General features: G+C 37.2%; 1 long non-coding RNA gene across 1 annotated transcript; it reads right to left on the bottom strand.

Annotated features, from left to right (window-relative positions):
* Nucleotides 1–9,977: 9,977 nt before the first annotated feature.
* On the bottom strand, nucleotides 9,978–10,389 carry LOC122351882. Its single transcript, XR_006251809.1, has 3 exons — nucleotides 10,373–10,389; nucleotides 10,104–10,150; nucleotides 9,978–10,010 (listed from the first exon to the last, which is right to left on the bottom strand). It is a non-coding gene; the product is annotated as an uncharacterized LOC122351882 (long non-coding RNA).
* Nucleotides 10,390–12,734: the final 2,345 nt, after the last annotated feature.

The raw sequence follows: 12,734 nt of genomic DNA on the forward strand, positions 1-12,734 counted from the left end.
TACTTTAACTCCGATGAGAATCTTTGGGATGTACTCTAGAAGACTATGTGAACAGTTCAACTCTCCGTCATCAATATATAATCTTGGCGAAAAAATGTATGCAACTCTGGATGGGAACAAATGTTACGACATTGCAGAAGCTTATCAGAACAATCAAAGCTAAAGACAGTCCAAAGAAATATAAGTGTGTGTGTGTGAGCCTTTTTTTTTTTTTTTTTTTTTTTTTTTTTTTTTGCACAGGCAGTGTATTATTGATCATGAAATGTACACTGCCTGTACATTTCAATGCTTTTGTTATGAATAAAAGAAAAATAATTATAATAATTTTATAACGTGGTAACATTTACAATTTAATTCCACTTATTTTACTTGATGTTTTCTACACACGTGGGTGAGTTAGACACATATATGAAGTATAAGAGATATACATTACCATAAACGAATAAGGCCACAATTTGTATTTCGCTCTATCTATCATGTTTTTGGATAGTCTAAACTTACCGATAAGCGCATCCTGCCCCGTTTCTTTGTCTAACTTCCACGAGCAGGTCGCCGCCATTGTTGTCTTTTCTTCGCTGATATTCACACGCAGACCTGCTCGCACAGCGACATCCAGCGGCTGAGAAACTTTCTACTTTGAGCTGATTGGAAGATTGCTTTCTTAATAGAGCATTATCGCCATCTACTGTGTAGTATGAAATAGTATTTGGGGGCTTGTTCATTTTACGTGGTATATGGGTCTAAAATGGACCAAGTTTGCCACGGTAACGGTTCTGTTCAAATGGAAATATATTTGGTTTGGTTTGATATATATTTCATTCCATTCAGTAGTTTATGTAACACAGGTGGCTCTTTCGGGAGTGTGTGTGTGTGAGCGTCGGGAAAATAATAGTGTAGGTGCCAGTTTGATTGGGCAGCGATTGCCAAGTGAAAGCATCCATTCTTCTGGGAGCAACTGATTGGGTGTGGTAATATACCTTATGGGAGTATCGCGAGAACTTCTTCACGCGACTCAGAGCCTGCTGAGGAAGTGTTGTGACATCGCGAGAGTTACTCGTCACGAGTAAAAGTTTTCAACGAGAAACATCGTCGTAACACTCGTGGTTATTTCCCCTGCTTTTTCCGGGCGCTACAAAGACACACTCATGTATGAAAATAAAATGCATCTTTATTTAAAGGGCGAATAAAGCGCTGTTTTAAAATTCGCATTATTTGAATTTCAGTTGGTTTCCACTGACATTCCAATACGTCACAGCGCTTGATTGCTAGACAACGAGAAAGTTTGCATTTGTTTATGCGTTTGGTTGATGCGTTATCTCAAAGCGACTTACATTGACTGTAATCTACAATAAGTAGCTATTCAAAGTCTTTTCACGATCTACAGAGATAGTGTTTTGACTGTTCTACCGGACATCATGTCATTTACTTCATCCGAGAGTCAAATGTCCCTGACGACCCTCACAGGCCCAGAAGCGACACATTCTCCGCTGAGTTGGAACTTCGCAACAGCTTTGAATCGACTCCGAGGAGGCATGCTTTGACATCATGCATTGCATAAAAATGAGGCTGCAGCCGCATGTTCATGCAGGACAGAGGATGTAATGACGGTTTGGGATTGCTGAGCGTTGGCGGCATCTCCTCTTGTGAAAGCCAAATCGTCCGCAGTCCTCCGATGTCCAGCGCATCCTCCATACATCCTGCAATTCTCTAGAAGCAGCAGGGCCTTCAGAAAGCATGGATTTCTGTAGTGACCAAGAAGTGTCTTCTACTCCAGTCTACATCTCTAGGAGTGTCACCTGCAGACTCTGTGACAGCAGTACAGGTAACACTGAAATGTGGACCTGCACTACAGTATAAGAAGTATCTAGAAGCACTATAGAGTATAAAGTTCCCAAGTCTCTGTCTCATATTTAAGATTCCTTTACATTGTTGTATATTTTGCATAGACCAATGAATGCAATACTCACGGGACATATTTATTAAATGTAAAGTCCAAGTGAATGCTTCTTCGTTTTCGTTTTAGAAAACCATGTCAGTCTAGGGAAGAAAGTGAAGAACAGGATCTGCTCATTCTTCAAGAGGACATGGAATGCTATAAAGCGTCCTTCGTTCAGTTGTGAAACACTGACAGAGCCGTTCACGCCTCCGTCACATGACACAGATCTAGACGGTGCAGCTTCATCACGTCTTGCGGATCCTAGGCTGGCTGAATGGAGCTTTGACAGTGCCAACAACCCCTTTGAAGGAGGACGTGACAATAGCCTGGAACTGTTAAGCATTAGCAGTGAGGAACGAAGTTGGTCTCGGCAGAGTGGCCCTGCTAGAGAAGAGTGCGCATGTTCTGATCGTGAGAACACGTACGCAACAGAGTCTTCCCTGAGCCTGAAGGAGCCGAGTGACGAAGTGGCGCCTTCTGTGGAGAACAGCACAGGTAAGAACGAAAGTACAGTAAAACCTGGGACATTTGTGTAGATAGTAAATACCAGCACAGTGCACTGGCATATGCAAATGATTCAGTCTTTTGAATGATTTTTAGAAAAACACCGCGGTTTGAGGAAAAGGATGAAGAAAGGGATTTCTTCAGTCTTTAAGAAAGCATGGAAGCCCTTAAAGTGGCCCTCCTTCTGCTGCTGCCGCGGGACCAGAGTTGAGCCATTTGTGCCTCTACAAGAGAACTCGGAGCCGAATCCAGAGCCAGCTGATCCCAAACCACACTTTGTTGCAGAGCCCTTTGGTTTTCAATGATTTATTGAAATGTATGCATTTGAATTACACTGTATAATTTCATTAAGAATGTTTAAGCTAGTATTTGTGGAAATAATCTCCTAGTTTATTGCTATTATAATTGTACAAAAGCATTTCATTTAAATGGCTGATGATGTTTAAAATGTTTTTATTTAATAAAATGTACATATAAAAATAATATCTCTCTTTGTCTCTTACTTTTGGCTGCTCCAAAAGGTGAAATGCATCTCAGAAATGTTGAAGCTTAAAATGTAAAAGTCTGAATTTAAAAAAAGAGTATAGGCCTAAATATCAATATATTGAGATGAGATTCATTGACGTTTATTTTAGAAAAATCATTATAATTTATTTAAAAATGCAACTTCACCTAAATAGTATAAGATGCAGTCCTTTTTGTGACAGGAAATAAAATAAAATTGAATTTCACTGAAATTTGCAATCATAATTTCCACAATAAAGAAAAAGGTTATGGATGATAGTGTGAGTTAAAAAAATACTGCCTCCTATGTCACTTCTGGGGTTATCGATGTCCTCTAAAGCTGATCGATTTCATGATAACCCCCTGAAGACTCATAGAGTTATGAGGAAGAGCAGGATGAATTAAAGAAAAACCCCTGAAATATGGTGCATATTTACTTTTTTTGGGTGAACTATTCCTTTAACAGAATCTGCTGCGCATTATTATCAATCAATCAATCATTTTTATTTATATAGCGCTTTTAACAACACAGGTTGCATCAAAGCACTGTACAGTATAATGACAGGGATGTATAATGGCGAAGTGACCAATTTCTTATTAAATGCAGAGAGCGGTCTCTGTAGTCAATTTAACGATAATCACTAGAAGTTAAGTGTCCCCAACCAAGCAAGCCAGAGGCGACAGCGGCAAGGAAAAACAAAACCCCATGCATACAGAATGGAGAAAAACCTTGGGAGAAACCAGACTCAGTTGGGGTCAGTTCTCCTCTGACCGACGCCCAACGCTTAACTTCCAGTTCAATTTTAAACGCTACTGTGTCAGGTAGTGTAAATGACTTTGTGTGTATGTGTGTGTGTGTGTGTGTGTGTGTGTGTGCACATCAGGATCATGGTGATCTGTCGATCGGGCGCATCTAGGTGTTCCTGGTCTCTGATAGACATAATCTCTGGGTGCTGATCCACCATCTAGTCTGGATACAAACTGTAGAAAACAGATTGAGAAAGAAACAGGACTAATATTAGCGTAGATGCTATTCTTTTTTACGATGCTCACAATGTCACTTCATCGTATTTTAGGTAGTAGTGTTCCCGGTTCCAGCAAATCTAAATAATGCAGCCTAAAAATCCTTTAACGGATTTGAATAATAAAAGGTGTGTTAATGTGTTATGTAGGCTAAGTTAAAAAGATGTGTGTTTAATCTAGATTTAAACTGGCAGAGTGTGTCTGCTTCCAGAACACAGTTAGGGAGATTGTTCCAGAGTTTAGGTGTGCTAGATAGGAAAATGATCTGCCGCCTGCAGTTGATTTTGATATTCTAGGTATTATCAAATGGCCAGAGTTTTGAGAGCGAGCGGACGTGCAGGACTATAATGTGATAAGAGGCTCGCTCAAGTATTGAGGAGCTAAACCATTCAGGGCTTTATAGGTAATTAATAAGATTTTAAAATCTATTCGATGTTTGATAGGAGCCAGTGCAGTGTTGACAGAACCGGGCTAATATGATCATACTTCCTAGTTCTAGTAAGGACTCTGGCTGCTGCGTTTTTGGACTAGCTGAAGTTTGTTTATTAAGCGTGCAGAACAACCACCCAATAAAGCATTGCAATAATCTAACCTTGAGGTCATAAACGCATGAATTAATATCTCTGCATTAGAGGTTGAAAGCATAGGTCGTAATTTAGATATATTTTTAAGATGGAAAAACGCATGATTTTACAGATGCTAGAAACATGATTTTCAAAGAGGAAAGATTGCGGTCAAACAGCACACCTAGGTTCCTAACTGATGATGAAGAATTAACAGAGCAGCCATCAAGTGATAGGCTGTGTCTCTAGATTATTATATGTGGGGTTTTTAGGTCCAATTATTAGCACCTCTGTTTTTTTCAGAATTTAACATTAAGAAGTTACTCATCATCCAGCTTTTTATATCGACTATGCATTCTGTTAGATTATCAATTTGGTGTGTATCACCAGGCTGCGCTTGAAATATAGAGCTGAGTATCATCAGCATAGCAGTGAAAGCTAACACCATGACTCCTGATAATGTCTCCCAGAGGTAACATGTACAGGTTGAAAAGTAACGGTCCCCATAGCACTGAGCCTTGAGGAACTCCATATTTCACTTTTGATCGATATGATACCTCCTCATTTAATGCCACAAACTGATAGCGGTCAGATAGATATGATGTAAAAGCCATGCTAAGGCGCTTCTCTAATGCCAACATAGTTTTCTAGTCTATCCAAGAGAATGTTGTGATCGATAGTACTCCGGATGCTGCTTTAAGATCTAATAGCACTAATAACAGAGATAAAACCACGGTCAGATGATAGAAGCAGGTCATTAGTAACTCTAATGATGAGCAGTCTCAGTACTATGGTACGGTCTAAAACCCTGATTGGAAATCCTCACAGACACCATTTTTTTCAAAAAGGAATACAGTTGTGAGGATACTGCCTTTTCTAGTATCTTTGACAGAAAGGGAGATTAGAGATTGGTCTGTAATTTACTAAGTCTTTGGGATCAAGATGTGGTTTCTTAATAAGAGGTTTAACTACAGCCAGTTTAAAGGTTTTGGGAACATAACCTAATGACAATGATGAATTAATAATGTTCAAAATAGGATCTATGGCTTCTGGAAGCAGATCTTTTAATAGTTGAGATGGAATAAGGTCTAATATACATGTATTTGCTGGTTTAGATGATTTAACAAGTTTGTACAGTCTTCTTCTCCTATAATAGAGAAAGAGTGTAATTTTTCCTTAGGGGTTCCTAAAGCTCACTATCTGATGTGAAACTGTAGTTAGACGGCTGCATAGTTACAATTTTATCTCTGATGGTATCAATCTTAGAAGTAAAAGAAATTCATGAACTCATTGCAGCTATACTCTTGGGGCATATTAGCACCTGCTGATGCTTTCTTTATTTTTTGTTAATTTAGTCACTGTACTGAATAAATACTGGGGTTGTGTTTGTTTTCTTCTAAAGGGATGAAAAATAATCAGATCTTGCTATTTTTAATGCTTTTCTGTATGACAGCATACTCTCCCGCCAGGCAATACACGAAATACTTTAATTTGTTTTTTCTCCACCTGCGCTCCATTTTCCGGGCTGCTCTCTTTTGAGGGTGCGTGTGTGGTCATTATACCAAGGAGTCAGATTGTTTTCTTTTATCTTTTTAAGTGCAAAAGAGCAACTGTACCTAAAGTGCTAGAAAAAAAGAGAAGTGCATAGTTTCTGCGCACATCATCAAGTTTTTTGCATCGTATTGGATGAACTAAGGAATTGATATAAGTCAGGAAGGTTATTTGAAAGCTTTCTTTTTGTGGTGGAAGTGATGGTTCTACCATACTTGTAATAAGATGCAGAGTTTACAGGTTTAGCTATACAGAGTTCACACAAGACTAGATAGTGATCTGAAATGTCATCACTTTGCTGCAGTACTTCAACCATTTTAACATCTATTCCATGTGACGACCCATGTGTATTATTTATAAAGATCAAAATTTATCAGACAAGAGTTATAGATCAGTGTCTGTCCGCTACAGTACAAAATGTTATTTTTAAATTATCAAGAACAAAGGACTTTAGGTTTTTTTTTTTTTTTTTTTTTTTTTTAGTTTTTCAAAGAATGGGACAAAATCCACACACAGATCACAATCTATGTGAAAATTAAAGATTGTAATTAATGTACCTTTTTGGAACTGAAAAAAGTGAAATACTGGAAGATGGCAAGATGCACTCGAGTCCGTGATAAAGAGAGAGTTTCAGAAATTACCCACTCATTGGGCAGTGAGTGTCATCTCATTTTTACACGCGAGCAAAGCTGTAGACAGTTGGCATTGTACTTAAAAGAAAAAAATACATGAGCATTTTTAATATTGAAAATATTTGTGCATGAACACTAGCACACACCTATTACACAAGTACACTAGTGTTCTTTTGTGTGATTCCTCTGTTTCTGGTTTGCAGGTAGTTTGGTGTGGTTTTGAGTATTGTAAATCACAGTAATTTGCTGATATCTGATGAGCACACTACTGAGTGCACTGCAGCACTGCAGGGCATCGACTCCAAGACTGTGATCCTACTGGGAAAGTGTTGCACTCTGGGTGATGGTTTTTGCATATGATAGATTTGTCCAGCATCACCATGGCACAGTGAGACGGAGAGGTTATCTGGACTTCTAGACTGACCAGCAGAATAAAAACCTTCCACTGCTCATTCACTCTGCAGGTGAAAATATGTTTCGTGATTATGTTAACATTCCACTCCTGGTCATTAAGTGAAAAAGTTGCTCATGCTAATCGTAAGTACTCTTTCAGTCACATGTTAAATGCTTGTTAGGGTTCACAACTGACCACTAGATGGCAGCAGAAAGCTATTATTGAATGTGAGGGACCGAGAAGTCAAAGACGAGGAACACCAGCAGTCACCAGAAAAAAAAGAACTTTAATTAAACTCAAAGAAGTACCTTTACAAAAAACAAACCAGGCAGACAGAGACAGACCAGCAACAACAACAATAACAAATAAAAAGCCACCAAAATGGACAAATACAACAGCTTATAAAGAGAAAGATGGGCCCATTACAAATTAAAAGAAACACTCAAATCATCCCCAGAGAACCTAACCCATAACCAAACAAATATAAATAGACAACCAAATATAATTAATAAAATCAACTACTTTTCCTTTCTTGCCCCCGACCATCTCTCTGAATGGTATGTCCAGGAAGAACCATTCTCTTAAATTCCCAGTTTCACCGGACTCTTAGTTTTCGTCACACCAGGAAGCTGCAGTACTTGGGCCTGACAATAAATCACCACCACACACATGAAACTAAGCCAAAATAGAAAACAAAGGTAAATAATAGATACAAAGCAACTAATTTGTGTGGCACTCCAAATCAACAACGCTGTATGTTATAAATAAAACCTATGGAAAATAAGATTATAAACCGTGTATGCTTGTGATTAACAAATGCAACTGACAAACAGTTAAACTAAAACCATAAATAAACACATGATTTACAAACTGTGTTGTGTGTGTGTGTGTGTAAAAGGTGATACAGGTATATTACCACTCATGTGTGGCCACCACTGGGTCAACTCACATTGACACTGAACATACACTGCCTGTTCACCACCTCGATTTAACAAGCAACAGGTGATATGATCTGGCATCGCTGCAGCTGCTCAGGCTCTAGGTTCAATCAATGTTATGTTATTCCATACATTTTTTTCTTCCCTGATTGCATGGGCATATTCCAAGATAAAATGCCAGGATTTATCAGGCTCAAATTGTGAAAGAAGGGTCTAGAGAGCATTAGATGCCCGATTTTTCACACATGGATTAGCCACAGCACGTGAGATTCATACTTTAACTCCGATGAGAATCTTTGGGATGTACTCTGTAAGACTATGTGAACAGTTCAACTCTCCCGTCATCAATATATAATCTTGGCCGAAAAATGTATGCAACTCTGGATGGGAACAAATGTTACTTGACATTGCAGAAGCTTATCAGAACAATCAAAGCTAAAGACAGTCCAAAGAAATATAAGTGTGTGTGTGTGTGCCTGAGCCTTTTTTTTTTTTTTTTTTTGTGCACAGGCAGTGTATGCATTGATCATGAAATGTACACTGCCTGTACATTTCAATGCTTTTGTTATGAATAAAAGAAAATAATTATTATAATTTTATAACGTGAAGTAACATTTACAATTTAATTCCACTTATTTTTACTTGATGTTTTCTACACACGTGGGTGAGATTAGACACATATATGAAGTATATAAGAGATATACATTACACATAAGCGAATAAGGCCACAATTTGTATTTCTGTCTATCTATCATGTTTTTTGGATGTTCTAAACTTACACGATAAAGCGCATCCTGCCCCGCTTTCTTTGTCTAACTTCCACGCAGCAGGTCGCCATTGTTATCTTTTCTTCGGCTGATATTCACCACGCAGACCTGCTCGTACAGCTGACATCCAGCGGCTGAGAAAACTTTCTACTTTGAGCTGATTGGAAGTTTGCTTCTCGACAATAGAGCATTATCGCCATCTACTGTGTAGTATCAAATAGTATTTGAGAAGCTTGTTCATTTTACGTGGTATGGGTCTAAAATGGACCAAGTTTGCCACGGTAACAGTTCTGTTCAAATGAAATATATTTGGTTTGGTTTGATATATATTTCATTCCATTCAGTAGTTTATGTAACACAGGTGGCTCTTTTCGTGAGTGTGTGTGCAGGAGCGCTGAAGAAAATATTATGGTGTATTCCATTCATTTAACTTTTCACAATAATGTGTCATTTTTACTCACTTTATGGTATTACGCTTTTTGGTTTTAAATTAAAGTGCGAAAAGGTACAATGACGTTTGACAACACATTTTACTTCATGCCAAATGTTTAATTTAAAGACATTAACATTCAAATTGAAAGTTTTCTTTTAGTAGGTTAAAATTTAACACTGCATCAAATCCTCTTTAAAAAGGGTCAAAGGTTTAATCCCAGATCAAAGTGTATTGTAATGTTCTACTCAAGCTGTAACTAAGTATTGTGCTTCAAATTAATCCATCTATGTATATAAAATCTAATACACTTTACACACTTGTAATATCCAAAGTCATATAATCTAAAATAATTTATGAAATAAATTATCTTTGAACATTTTGAAAATACAGTTTGCTAAAGAAACAGAATTTAAGAACATATACTTTACAGTTTAATGCATAGAAAGAAAAGAAAAGAAATAAAGAACTTCAGGGTATTGCACTAGTTTATTAATAATGACATTCTCCATCCAGGGACTTTGAGGTTTACAAGGCCATCCCATTCACACTCGATCACTGCCTGGAGCAGAAGCTCTGTCCGGGTACCTCTTGGTAGGCCTTTCTACTTCCTCTGCAGAGCTTCCAGATAAGCAGGGTCATCCAAGCCACTCTCCCAGTCCTCAGCTTTCTACTCAGCCTGAGGAGCAGAATCAGTCCTGGGTACAGAAGTCTGGGCAAGCTCGATGTTCCCAGTTCATCCGTTAAATATGCCTGATCCTCCTCATCCTGTGCAATTCAACACACAAATATACATTCAAAACTTGTGTATGGTTACGTAAATTACAGGTGATTCTCCAGAAGAACTGAATCCAGCCTGACCTCCATCAGCAGGTGGCTCATGCAGACTTCTTGAGGCAGTGGGAAGCCTGTTAAACCATAGAAATGCCATAATATTACAATCTAACCCAAATCCATGTAACATCATTCCCTACACAAGTTCCCTCTGTATCTAGTTAACAAACAAACAACACTGCCCTCATCAGATCTGAAAGTAATGTCATCTATAGCAAAGAAACTATCACCTCTACTGGCAGGACAAGCTAAAGTAGTTTAACTATATAGTAGCTAGAAAGTAAAAGGTTTATTACTGGAGGATCTGTAGTTCTTGTCTTCTGCACTCAGGGTCATGACATCTCTGATAACACACTGCTTCTTTGAGATCCACCACAATTCTATGAAAAATAAGAAGAGCGAGCATTACGTAATTGTTTTACAGACCTCAAACAGACAATATTAATCAATGCAAGTCGCAGCCGTGAAGACCCACGCATGATGTTGTTGCTCTTGTAAGCGCTTTACGTTGTGGCACCAGCGGAATTTCGGCTATCATAAAACCAACAGCTGTTCAGACGCCAAAGTAGTTCCATCTCCGGATGCCTGTTTGGGTTAAACGCGACATTCAGTTAACAAAGTATTCAGTTGAAATAATTCTTTTGAGAAAGGCGGTTTTGCTTAAAATTCAGTAGAAAGAAACTAAAGTACAATGAAAGCATGGCACCATTTTGTTTACAGTTGCTTTACTTCCTTGAATGCCGTCTTTGCACAAAGAGTGTCAGCACGAATTCATCACCTCTTTAAAAGAAGATAGCTTCTGTTCACCCAACAGATCTATCACGTGAAAGGACAGAGCGAAGAGTGTCTACTTGTAGTTAACTGTCAATGAGGTTGAATAGTAAAGCATGACATTCAGGCAGGGTGAAATGATCCTAATAGGGCTAGTGAATGTTCAGTTTCATACATATAAAGGCACATTTTAAGTTAAGCACATTGCAGCATTGAGATGGTTAATTCTGTTCTTAGAAACCACTGCTAGCACTTGGTGATGTTAAGTTGTATTTCTCATTACCAGAGCTATGTGGCTCTCTCTGAGGGGACAGACACTGAGATCCTGCTGCTGTACTCTTCTGTGGCATATCATAAGTCAAATCCTCTGTCCTGTGAAACTAATTCAAAAACAGCCATGTGTTGGTAGTGTGTTGTTGGTATTGTGTGTGTGTGTGGCTTCGATATTCTAAAACAATGGCATTAATTGTGAAAAAAAGTTGGATCTAACCGTAGTGTGTGGACAACACACCTGATATTAATTGATTAAAGGGTGTTAAAAACATGCATTCTTCTTTTGCGGTGTGCTTGGAGGGCTTTAGGACAAACTTGCTGTCTTCTGCACCACACAAAAGGCGGCATTCTTTCCAAGTTTGGAGGACTTGTAGAGAGCGGAAGTTTCTGTTCTTGGTGTAGACCTTCTTCAAAGGAGGAAAGAGTTACTTTTAATCTAGTCCCTTACCTTCACTTGCGGCATAGACAAATCATAAGAACATATTTAAAAAACTACATTCTGATAATAAAAATTTAAATAAAATGTCATCAATACATTTTAAAAACAGTCAAATTACACTGTATAATAATGTTTGAATATTTTATTTTAAATAATATTTTATATTTTAATAAAATATGATTTATGTCTTCATTTAAAGAAGTACACTCACATTAATTCTTAACTAACATACTAGTTAATACACAAAAGTAATTTGGATTATAATTTTAACAGTTGTGTTATTTAAAATTACAAAATGAAACATAGATTAAAATGTACAAAATTCATCATTATAAAATGTAAATGAAATTACAAATATATTTAAATGCTAGCATATTATAATTTATTAAATTATATTGCAGATGATTATAAATTAAATATACTTTAACCTATATTTCAAAGATAACAGTAATAGTAATTTTGAGTTGCAAAAGGTAGTCAAGTAACTAATTGCACAAATGTAAGTTTTATAAAAAGTAATTTTAATTTCAAAGAAACATTTATTTAATTGTAAATAAAATGCAATTACATATCCAGGAAAACATTACATTCTGCTAACACTCCATGCTTTTATTTTACATTATATGTTAGTAATATATTATTTATTTAATAAGTACACTTATTCATTTCATCAACAATGAAGAATTTGCAGTGAACAGTGATCCTTTAAAGTCAGAGTGCGTTTCAGCATGAAATAATCGATTTTATAAGACTTTTTAAAAATAAAGAAAAACTTTTAATTCCTACCCAGGTCAACAAAAAAGTTGTTCTTGGTCCATTTTTGCTCTTCACTATCAGAAAGTCAAGATCCTTCTCTTCATACTTTCTTCTCTTGGCTATATGATCCATCCACATCAGCTCTGTTCTCTCTTGGACAAACTTCTACAATAGGAGGTTTCTGGCTTAACTTTTAAAACAAATTAAACCAATATGATGTTATATCAGAAACAGAAGGATATTATGAAGGTAGAACACTACATGAAATATAAAGATTTGTCTGCGAGAAACAGATTCAATTTTGGTTACATCTTCCACTGTCTGTCATCTCACCTTTTCTGAAGGCTTTTTAGAGCAGGATGGTGATATCATGAATAAATCGACTCAAAACACACACATCACTATCACAGACCGTGAAT

Source organism: Puntigrus tetrazona, chromosome 1 (genome assembly GCF_018831695.1).
Source record: "Puntigrus tetrazona isolate hp1 chromosome 1, ASM1883169v1, whole genome shotgun sequence".
NCBI classification, from domain to species: domain Eukaryota; kingdom Metazoa; phylum Chordata; class Actinopteri; order Cypriniformes; family Cyprinidae; genus Puntigrus; species Puntigrus tetrazona.